At 39.5% G+C, this 12,300-nt stretch overlaps 1 protein-coding gene across 2 annotated transcripts in view; it reads left to right on the top strand.

Moving 5' to 3' along the window:
• CCDC3 (coiled-coil domain containing 3) overlaps positions 1 to 12,300 on the top strand; it is a 192,960-nt gene that overhangs the window by 51,266 nt on the left and 129,394 nt on the right. The window contains exon 1 of one of the 2 annotated variants that reach the window (XM_045060874.1): positions 1,037 to 1,168. The exons of the other annotated variant lie outside the window; for it this stretch is intronic. The gene's annotated coding sequence lies outside the window, so the exon portion shown is untranslated. Of the gene's footprint in view, positions 1 to 1,036; positions 1,169 to 12,300 lie in introns of those variants that run through there. 2 annotated transcript variants of the gene reach the window in all.

Below are 12,300 nucleotides of genomic sequence, written 5' to 3'. Positions count from 1 at the left end.
AACCTATACCTTTGTTCACATGTTCTTTGTAACATCTATAGGCCTTTCAGATCTAATTTCTGTAGAACTCTCATACAGAAGCAGTTTGTAAAAGCTGTAGGTCATTAAGACTTGATGAGGAAGGTACTATTGTATGTAATTTCAAGGCAAATGGTTATTGGTGCCTAGTAAGCTTCTGGGAGAATGACTATTTAATTCTTCTTCATGAGTAAAGTTAAAAAAAATATATCTCATCATGAGGGTTGATGTGTGGGTGCTATTATGATGGTATTATTTCCAAGGACCAATGATGCCCAAATTCCATTTTATGACTCACTCCTCCTCTGCAAAGGGTTCTTGACCTGACAGTGAAACTAAGGCACAAAAACTAAAGGGGAAAGAAAATAACCAGAAAAAGTCCACTTAAATGGAATCCACTTAAAGTAAGGACCAAAATGTCATAGTAGACAAAGTAAAACAGGGTTGATAGGTATGATTTTGGAAAACTAAAATCAAAATTTATAAAAACAAATTTATTTTGCCTTATAATTAACAACATAGTTTTATTTATTATTATTTTTTTAAATGTTTATTTATTTTTGAGACAGAGAGAGACAGAGCATGAACGGGGGAGGGCCAGAGAGAGAGGGAGACACAGAATCTGAAGCAGGCTCCAGGCTCTGAGCTGCCAGCACAGAGCCCGACGCGGGGCTCAAACCCACGGACCGTGAGATCATGACCTGAGCCGAAGTCAGACGCTTAACCGACTGAGCCACCCAGGTGCCCCAACCACATAGTTTTATAATGACAGTTATGTACTAATCATTTGCTCAAACAAAAACATGTGTTAATTTTAGGGCTGTGGTACACTGTTAACTTTGGTGGTGCTCAACGAACCAAGCTTCTTTGTATTTGTACTCTTATTAGTTCCTTACATATTGATTTTGGGCTTGGCCATGTTACTAGTTTTGGCCAGTAGAACATTAGCGAGGGTGATGCAAGTAAAAGGCTGGTAAGTCCTTGCACACTGGGCCTTATTATCTTGGGATGCTTCTAGGAACCCATCCACCATGCTATGAGAAAACATGAGCAATCATGAGAGAAGCCCACGTGGAGGAGAACTGAGGCCCTCTAGCCAACTCCAAGTGAGCTCCTAGTCAGTTGCCAGTACTGATTTCTAGCCACGGAGGTGAGTCCATTTTATTTTTTATTTTATTTTTAATTATTTTTAAAGTTTTAAAATTTATTTTTGAGAGAGACAGAGACAGAATGTGAGTGGGTTAGGGGCAGAGAGAGAGGGAGACACAGAAGCAGAAGCAGTCTCCAGGCTCTGAGCTGTCAGCACAGAGCCCGACGTGGGGCTCGAACTCACAAGCTGTGAGATCATGACCTGAGCCGAAGTCGGACGCTCAACCGACTGAGCCACCCAGGTGCCCCTAGGTGAGTCCATTTTAGGTTTTCTAGACATTCTGACTTCAAGCCTTAACATGTGGAGCATAATAACTTCTGGATCAACCCACAGAGATGTAAGAAGTAATAAATTGTGGGGTACTTGGGTGGCTCAGTCGGTTAAGTGTCTGACTTTAGCTCAGGTCATGATCTCGCAGTTTGTGGGTTTGAGCTACCCATTGGGCTCTGTGCTGACAGCTCAGAGCCTGGAGCCTGCTTTGGATTCTCTGTCTCCCTCTCTCTCTGTCCCTCCCCTGTTTACTCTCTATATATATCAAAAATAAACATTAAAAAAAGGAAGTAATAAATTGTGGTAAGTGGGGGGTGGTTTGTTATGCAGCAACAGATAACTAAAACAGAAACTATGACCTGGCATTGATTTTGAGTCTGGTAGAAGGAAGGGAGAAATTTGGAGGAACTACAAAAAGACTGTTAGTGGAGTCTGGAAGGGCAGTGAGGAAATTCCTATTGGAAGCTGAAGAACAGAGAACCTGAGTTATATGTTGGCAGAACAATGATCAAAACTGTTTGCTTGTGGTATTCTGGGAAACAGAGAGAGTACCTACTGAACTTGTGGATCTGACTAAGGAGATTTCTGGGAAGGATGTGGAAAGTGCCACTGGCTTCTTTTTGCTCCTGTGGTAAAGTACAGGGGGAACAAGCTGAACCAAAGAAGGAACTGTTCAGATTTCAAGCAGAACTTAGAACTAAAGAGGCTCTAAACATGTGGGTTTGTTAATAAAATTGTTTTTCACCCTCAGTCTCTACAAAAAAATTTCTCAAAGTATGAAATGACCTTCATTTGAAGATGAAATCCAAGGTGTTGGTAGTGAAATATGTCTTCAGGGTTCAGGTCTGTGTTATGGGATCTGAAAGACATAAGGAGTATCTCAAAGATCCTCTCAGACAAAGATACTTCTAAGAAGCTAAAGAGTATTTTCCCATGGGATTCTGATTTGCACTCCCTAAACAGAGAAAGGATTGTCTTGAAGAGATTTGTGTGTGTGATTTTGTTTATTAGGGTGAGTTATAATTTGATACATAAAAATGCAAAGTATGTACTGAAATTATACTGGCCTAGATTAAAAGGACAGAGACAAATTCAAAATAAGAAGGTGCCTTAAGATCCTCAAACTCCTCTGGGGAGGAGGAAGCAAGCCAAGGAAAGAAGCTTAGATGCAAGCCTGGGTCATTTCTCTTGGAAAAATAAGGATAGCTCAGAACAAAGTCTAGAGCACAGAGGGTGGAGGTAAGAGCCACAGAAAATCACTCTCAGGAAATTGAACTAGGTCATGATAAAAAACAAAAACAAAAACAAAAACAACACTGCGTATATGTGTCTGGCTGGATTTAAAAATTGCTATGGACCAGTAACTGCTGTGTTTTTCCCATTTTCAACCTTTTTGAGTAGAAGTACCTATTGAAGTTTTCCTTGCCTCTTCATTGTATGTTGACTGTGTGAGGATCAGAAAACTTGTGTCTTTAGTTGACACGTCTTCAGATCAAAAAGAACTCTATTCAGGAGACCTTGATCGCATCTAGACCTGACTTAGATGATGAGATTCTGTACTTGATGAGATAAGACCTTGAGAGCTTTGGAGAGGGTGAGTGTATTTTGAACGTGGGAAGGGCAGGACACATTAGAGGCCAGAGGGTGCTTTGTGGACTGTACTTTGGTGGTCCTTAGTGAAACTTACCTTCTGGTATTCCCTTCCTTATTGACTCTGGGCTTGGCCACATGGCAAGTTTTGGAAAATGGGAATTTGGCAAATTTGATGCAACTGAGGACTTGATAAGCACTTGTACGTTGGGAGTTGCTCTTTGAAGCAATACTTCCTAAAACCTAGACACCAAACTATGAAAAGCCCAAGAAACCATACGGAGGAGAACTGAGGTCCCAGAAAACACTTCAAGCTAAACTCCCAGCCAATGTCTAGCACCAACTTTTAGCCATGTGAATAATGTCATGTTGGATTTTCTTATCAATCCAGCATCCTAGACAATATCATATGAAGTGGAAGAGCTACCAGATTAACTAATATAATTGTGAGAAATGTTATGTTCTCATTCTTTTAAATTATTAAATATGTGGCTGGTTTGTTATGCAGCAATAGATAAACCAATCATGAAGCTAATAATTTTTATTTCATTTACTTATTTATTTATTTAATGTTTACTTATTTTGAGAGATAGAAAGAGTGTGAGTAGGGAAGAGGCAGAGAGAGGGAGAGAGAAAATCCCAAGCAGGCTCTGCATTTGTCATTTGATTCCAAGAACCATGAGATCATGACCTGAGCTGAAATCAAGAGTTGGACGCTCAACCAACTGAATCACCCAGGTGCCCTGGGAGGCTAATAATTTTTGGATAAAATTGTGCAGTAGCAGGATAGAATATCGTTTACATTATGTTGAACTTTTGCCATATTATCACAAAAGAGCTATTTTTGTAAAAATAGTCAAAAGTTGTATTTAATTTTTCCCAAGCACTTTGTGAATCCGTTGACAGTTGAATATCTTTATTTATTTTTTAAATGCTTATTTATTTAAGAGGTGGGGTGGGGGGGGGAGACTGAGCCAGGAGGGGCAGAGAGAGAGGGAGAGACTCCCAAGCAGGCTCCATGTTCAGTGTGGATCCCAGTGTGGGGCTCAATCCCATGACTGTGAGATCATGACCTGAGCTGAAATCAAGAGTTGGACGCTCAACAGACTGAGCCACCCAGGTGCCCCCTGAATATCTTTATTTTGAAAGTATCTTTTATGTTATCATTCTTGTTTATTTTCTCTTTGTTAACTGGCAAATTATGCTATATCATTTATTTCTGGCTTTGCATATATTTCAAATAGCTGTATAATATTTCTTTAATCAACTAATGAAATTCTGCATCTTTTGCAGTATTTACAATTTTTTTTCACAGTAGGCTTCTACTGTATTTGACTTTATTATCTGCTATAATGGTGAGGAAGATATTGATATCTTGAAAGGGAGGGGCTTTGGTTAGAGATTAATTTCTTCAGAAGTCAGTTTATTAATACATAGGTTTGCTTTATGATGACAAGTCAGATATCGTACACTCATATACTAAGAGGTCCCCTGTACTGCCATAAATATAGCTGGGCAGGCCCTGGTACCAGACAATGCTGCACTTTCTGGTGAAAGCTGAGTTGAAGCATGTGTGTTTGGCTTATGGTCTAAGAGGAGTTTCCTACTTTTCACCCTGAATCTAAATCTTGGCACAACCCACTCAGGTCAAACTTTGGAGAGGGAGAGAGCTAGAAAGAAGTCTGGGTCCCCACACCTGTCTTAGCATGCCATTATAGGTGTGAAAGAGGTGGGAAACAAAGAGATGAATGCCCTGAGAATTGATATTTCGCACAGCCTGCACAGGAGGAGGCTGAAGAGAAAGAAGTTCTTGGTGGCCCTTAAAGGCACCAAGAACCTACTTACTGGTAGATGGGACCTAGTGAATGTCCTATGTTCTTATCAATAAAATTAGCAACTCTTCATCTCTTGTGGGAGGGTGGAGGAAGGAGGAGGTAGAGGAATAGAAAAGTAGAAAGGATGGAAGAATCCCATCCCTCTTCAATATCCATCTTATTGGAGGAGAATCTACCCATTGAGGGATGAGATGTGGGGAAGTCACAAAGTTGAGGAATGGGGGAGTTCTTCCACTCTGAGGGCAGATCACTCTGTAATTTTTTCTTCATTCTCCCCCGTGGAAAAGAGGAGAGAGTACCAAGCAAAAGAATTGCGCCTCTGGGCAGAACCATTTTAGCAATGGACTAAGAGATGGTGTTCCCAGGACATGAGCTTGTCTGAGTTGAAGTTCTCATTACTTGTTGTTGAAAAAAGTTGCATAATTTTTTAAAGCCAAGTTGTCCTAAAGGCTGGCACTAGAGCTAGAAGGGTATTGACTCCAAGGGATGCTTGAAGTGGAGGGAGCAGGTCTTGAGAGAAGATCTGGAGGTGGGGACAAGATCAAGTTGTAATGGAGGAGCACAAAGACGGGAAGGAACGGGTGTACTTTGAATTGGTTTACTTTAAATTTTTTTTAATGTTTATTTTTGAGACAGAGGGAGACAGAGCGCTAGTGGGGGAGGGGCAGAAGAGAGAGGGAAACAGAATCCAAAGCAGGCTCCAGGTTCTGAGCTGTCAGCACAGAGCCCAACGTGGGGCTCAAACCCACAAACTGTGAGATCATGACCTGAGCCGAAGTCGGATGCTCAACCGACTGAGCCACCCAGGCGCCTCTGAATTGGTTTACTCTAAAGGGTTGTTCCAGAAGAGTTAGATCTACTTTTTATTGGTAAATGTTAAGCTTAGTTATGTCCACAAAACTCATTTTTATAAATAATTAGCAGGATATTTATAGTTATTTTATAGCATAGCTATAATCTATCCCTTTAACCACACAAATTCAATACACAGGAACATTTAAATGAAATAACCAGTTTTAGTGTTGAACAAACTTCAGAAAGCTGATATTGTACATTTATAGCTACAGAGCATGTGCATTCATTAATTCATTCAACAGATTTGGAGCACCTGATGAGTGCCAGTCACTATATCTAGTGTTCATATTATTAAAGCAGATTCAGGAAACTTATTTTTTTTTAAGTTTATTTATTTTGAGAGAGAGAAAGAGAGAGAGAGAGAGAGAGCGCTTGTGTGGGAGAGAGGGAGCAGAGAGGGGCAGAGAGAGAGAGGGAGAGAGAATCCCTCATGGAGCCTGACACAGGGCTTAAACCCATGAACTGTGAGATCATGACCTGAACCAAAATCAAGAGTTGGACACTTAACCAACTGAGCCACCCAGGTGCCCCTGGAAACTTATTTTTAAAAGCTGTAATGTATAAAGTGGGGTCACTGGCACTAAGTCTTAATGTTTTTAAATGGAACAAATGTTTTAAGTGGAACAAAGTCAGTAATGGAAAATTTGGAAAAAGCAGATATTCTTGTACAAAGTACTTTACCTTAGATGTAGAAGTTGCTAGAATACTGACCACTTATTCCTTGGCAATAAGAGCAGGGATAGAAAGGTTAATAAATGCAGAGTGCAGGTGAAGAATCACTTAGGGAAAAACCACTAATTGTAATGCCTTTAGGGTTTTGTTAAAAATGCATCAGTTGGATACCAAAAAAGGCCATAATCAGTGCTATCTACTTTCAATTATGTTTCAGAGCAGTATTTGTTAACCCCTTTAATGTGATGCTTTCATAGTAAACATAAGAACACCCAAACTTCTACACTTTCTATTCATTTCTAAACAGTCCTCACAATGTCCTACCAAGCCAAAATGCCTGTGAGACTCTTCCCCCAGAATAAGAGACCATTTCTCCAACAAACTTTTCAACAGGATTTTAATTCTTCTGTCAGCTGGCAAAAACATTGAGCCAGCAGATTGAAAACACACAGCGGTGTGTATATTTGGAGTCTTTGTAAACTTTCCCATGCATGCAATGCCATTGACTTTGCACATCTCCCCCCCCCCCCCCCCCCCAGCAGATACTGACAGATACTGATGAGCTGAGATATCATGCAACTGCTCAGAGGTGAAAACCGGTCTATGCAGTTTTGCGTTTGCAGTCTATTGAGTGGGCCCAGCTGCGGGCCTCCCCTGCAGCAGGGGGGCGCTTCCCTTTTAAGAACTTTGCTCCACTTCAGCCTCCGTGGCTTCCAACACTTCCCCAGGAGATTTCACTTCCTATGGGAAAGAGCCACTGTTGACACTGTCTCAGGGAAACTCATGGCAGCTTTGTGATAATCACACATATACCCTCTTTCTACCCCTCCTTAACGTTGGCTTGTTTTTTTTGTTTTTGTTTTTTTCCCTTTCATTCCAGGGACATTGATGTGAAAGGAAGGTCAATGAAAACCACCTTGCTTTCAGTCTGAGGGTTAGTTGTACTCTAACATGAAAAAGGAAGATTTTCTTTCAGAGACTGGCCTGGCATGCTTAACCTTAACCTTGTCAGTTACAAGGACGTTTAAACATTTAAATGAAGGTGTTTCAGAGGATGTTGAACTAGAAGATTTTCAAGTTGCTTTCTCAGATAAAGGTTGTTCTTTCTCAGATAAGGTTATGTCTTCAAAGACACTTTTTTTTTCTTTCCCCAACTTATCGATGGTACCAGTTTGACTTTTGGTGGATGTATACCCCAAGGGCACATAGTCTCTGCTTTATTCATTTCTATACTCTCAGGGACTGAAAAGTGCCTGATGCACAGTAGTTGAAAGGTAAATGTTGATAGTTATTTGTTGAAACAAATATAGAGTGACTACTATAGAGTATAAAATGCTCAACCCATGCCTCATATTTCCATTTAGTATCTAAAAATTTACACAAGAGGATGTTGGGAACTTGATTTGATAGACTTAAAATTACAACAGGAATTTTTTTTTTAATTTATTTTTTTTTAATTTTTTATTTTTTTATATATATATGAAATTTATTGACAAATTGGTTTCCATACAACACCCAGTACTCATTACAACAGGAATTCTTGATTACTTGAAAAATGAACTAGTCTCCCTGTTTCTGTTTTGCCAACCGCTGCCATTGGCAGTGACTTCGTCAAGCAGTAGAGTGAGGAAGCAAGCATAGCGCATTGTTATGGGGTGCTTGTCCACCCCAAACTTAGCTCATTTTTCTTACTGAAATGCATATACTTAAAATGGCACAGATTAAGATGTCTATCAAGAGGTTAGGCCCCTGTTTCTGTCCTCTCCTGACAGGACAAAACTGTCATAGACTCATAGTCACTGGAAGGGTCATTTAGTCTAAATATTAGTCCCCAAATTGGATGTAGTTTCAACTACTGTAGGCGATGGCCACATGTTCTAAACCTTCCTCCTGAAAATGTACCATGCATTAATGTTTTTTTCTCAGTAGTCCCATAACATTCCTGTTATAGAGCAAGATTCCAACTGTTTTAACATACCAAGTTATCTTATAAGAAAGAGGCCCCATTTGGGAGCCAGGGGACCCCAGGCAGGGATTCTTAACCCCATACCCCATTCCCAGCACCCCCAACTGCCTGTAGTTATGTGACCCCGGGGAAGGCATTTCACCTCTTGGGACTCTAGCTTCTTTATCTGTGAAATAACATTGGCTTCCTGCCTCCCAAGGATACCAGAAGGAAGAATGAATTAACATTTACATAGCTGCGTTGGGAGACTCCAAGAAAGGCAATGCATAAGTAGGAAATGTGATATAATAGAAAGAATGTCTCTTATTTTTAAGTTGGTCTTTGGTCAATCTTTCTGGGTCTAATCTCTATGTATAATAACAAAAGAACAGGCAAGTGTAAAAGAAAGCTCTGAACCTAATTCAGGTAGGATCACTCTGAATGATAGCTGCTGGGGTGTTTTGTTCATTTGTTAACTTTGGGGTGAGGTAACTTGCTATCGGGAGAAGCGTTTGACTCGGGACTGTATTTAGGCAAATCAGTAGGCACTCCTATTGGAGAAGAGCAGTTGGCATAGATGGACTGGTTGAAATTTGGAGTTTATCAAGATGGTAAACTCCCAGAGGATAGGGATTCTGTCTTGCATCTTTATGTCTCCCATATCTTTCCAGAGCCTGACATAGAGCTGCTAATTGGTTAGTGTTTGTCTAGTGAGTGCACTAGGATCTGAAGTGTAGCCTCACTCTTTGCGTGTATTGTGTCCTTCTTCCTGAATTGCAAATTGGGAGTAATGATACCCCCTTTGCAGGCTACTGTGAGGGTTAGATGACTGATATGTGTAAAGTGCCCAGCGCACTGTCTGACACACTTTTGGGGCACATAATCACAATAACTGTTGTCTCTCTCACCACTAATGTTGGGGACACAGGGTAGTGCTGTGACCAAAGCACAGAGGGGTCTACATCCTGACCTTGATACCTATCAGTTCCCAGAGAGTAATGGTTTAACTTTTTGAAACTTGGTTCCTCATCTGTGTAAGAGGGTGCTAAAATTTGATCTGCTTAGCAGCTCAATATCTACACTATAGTCCAGTATAACAAAGGGTCTGGTGTCCTTTTAAAGATCTTTTGTTGTAACATACATCAAGAAAATACATGGAACATATTTATGAAACAGAGTTAATGACTGTATGGCTACCACCAAGGTCAAGACATGGAACATTGCCAGCACCCCAAGAACCCATCATGTGCACACAGATCATTTCTACTCTTCTCTCATTTAACATTATATCATGTGCACGTCCTTTGGAATTTATAAAATTTATGTTTAATTGTGATAACCTACTGGAGTACATAAATGTGCGACAATTTGTGAGGCAGTCTCTGTTGACAATTTGGGTGGTTCCCATATACTATATTAAGTTCTTATAAACACAGATCTGTTTGTTCCCCTTTTTGAAATATTTTATTTTTGAAAATTATTTTTTTTTATTTTAGAGAGGGAGAGAGAGGGCATTTGAGTGGAGAAGATGGGCAGAGGGATAGAGGAAGAATCTTAAGCAGACTCCACACTCAGTGCAGAGCCTGATGCAGTGCTTGATTCCATGACTCTGAGATCATGACCTGAGCCAAAATCAAGAGTTGGATGCTTACCCGACTGAGCCACCCAGGTGCCCCTGTTTTGTTCTCCTGATATGCAAGTTGCTCCTTGCATAGTTACTACCATTTCAAGAATTGTAGCTGTACAATATACTTTAATATCTGGAAGGGCAAAATTATTCGTGCTAATCCTCTTTTAAACACATCTTAACTATTCCGCTTATTAATTTTCCTTTTTTTTTTTTAGTTTGAAGCATCCTCAAATGGACACAAAAGTTGCAGATTAAGTACCAACAAATTTTTTTCCTGAACCATTTGAGAATAAATCGGTCCATGATGCCCCATTATCTGCAAATTAATTAGTGTGCATTTCCTACAATCAAGGGCATAGAAATAGAAAATTAGCATCGATAGATTACCATCATTGAAATGTCAGGCCCTATTCAAGATTTGCCACTTGTCCCAATATTGTCCTTTATAGCAAAAGGACCCAGTTCAGAATCATACTTTGCTTTTACTCTTTTGCATGTCTTTTCCATCCCCTTCAATCTGGGACAGCTGCTGGGTCTTTCTTTGATTTTTGTGAATTTGACACTTTCAAAGACCATAGGCCAATTATTCTGTAGAATATTCCTCAGTTTAGTTTGTCTGATATTTCTTCCCTATTATATTTATGTTACACACCTTTAGCAGGAACATGATAGAAGTGATGTTGTTCTCACTACGTTTTATCAAGTGTCACGTGATTTCAATATGTCCCATTACTCAGGTGGTTTCTGCCAGACTGCTCCAACTATAAAGTTATCCTTTTTGTCCTTTGTAATAAATATGTTGTTGGGAGCTATTTGTAACTAGGTAAATATTCCTGAAATGTTTTTCATTCATGGATTTACGATTGTAAATAGTAAACTACAGTAAAACCTTGTGTTGTGAGCAACTTGTTCTGTGAGTGTTCCACAAGATGAACAACATTCATTTTTTCTTTTTAAGTTTTTAATGTTTATTTATTTTTGAGAGAAAGAGACAGAGCACAGATGGGGGAGGGGCAGAGAGAGAGGGAGACACAGAATCCGAAGCAGGCTCCAGGCTCTGAGCTGTCAGCACAGAGCCTGATGCAGGGCTTGAACCCACAAACCATGAGATCATGACCTGAGCTGAAGTCAGCTGCCTAATTGACTGAGTCATCCAGGTGCCCCCATGAGCAAACATTTCTAACAATTTTAACTTGATAAATGAGTGATGTCTTGCAATATGACTAGTATTTGATGCCAAACGTCACATGATCACAAGTGAGCCATTGGTTCTTGAAATTCAGTTTGATATGCAAGTGCTTTGGATTACATGTTTGGATTCCATGTTTCTGGAACAAATTATGCTTACAGACCAAGGTTTTACTGTATTTATAATTACAATTATGCATAGTAAACTATAGGTTATAATCCATTATTATCATTATTAATTTTAATTGATCACTGAAGCTCCTTCAGGCTAGGCTGTGTGTGTGTGTGTGTGTGTGTGTGTGTGTGTGTGTGTGTGTATGTGAGACCCATAGTCTTAGTGCAGTCTTAGGCTTTAACAACTTCAGAAGTACAAGTGCTATAAATTAACAAAAAAATGTCATTGGGAAGTTTCATTATTTATACTTGTTTACACTTAGCTTTTTGAATTTTGAGTAATAAATTTTTATTTTGAGGCTTGTTTGAACAGTTTTATGGATGAGAATTTCTGAGACCAGTGGCTTGGTTCCCATTAGGGGAAGTTTCCTGGCTTGGTCAGATCTGTCACTGGATGTATCTCCATTAGATTTTTTTCTTGTGAGATCACATCAAACTGGCATGTATGCATAAAATCAACTTTCTTCCAACAAACTAGATAACCTAGGTGAAATGGAAAAATTCCTAAAAGGCACAAGTTGCCAAAACTGGCTCAAAAAGAAACAGAAAATCTGAATGGATTTATAACAGGTAAAGAGATCGAATCAGTAATCAAAACACTTTTGACAAAGAAAAGCTCAGGAACACATTGTTTCACTGGTATATTCTATGAAACATTTAAAGTGCTAATACCAATGCATCATAAAATCTTCCAGAAAAAAAAAAAGATGAGAGGAAACTCTCATTCATTCCATGAGACCAGTCTTACCTTGATACCAAAACAAAACAAACATCATCACAAGAAATGAAAAATATAGACCACTATCTCTTATGAATATAGATGCAAAAATCCTCAAAAAAAAAAAAAACCTAGCAGACTGACTCTAGCAACATATAAAATGGATTGTACACCATAACCAAGTGGAATCTGTCCCAGGAATGCAAGGTTGGTTCAACACATGAAAATTAATACACCATCTTACTAAAATTAGAA

This window comes from Felis catus, chromosome B4 (genome assembly GCF_018350175.1).
Source record: "Felis catus isolate Fca126 chromosome B4, F.catus_Fca126_mat1.0, whole genome shotgun sequence".
In the NCBI taxonomy this organism is placed as follows: domain Eukaryota; kingdom Metazoa; phylum Chordata; class Mammalia; order Carnivora; family Felidae; genus Felis; species Felis catus.
The sequence above is the reverse complement of the archived record's forward strand: the minus strand, read 5'-3'. Positions and strand labels throughout refer to the sequence as shown.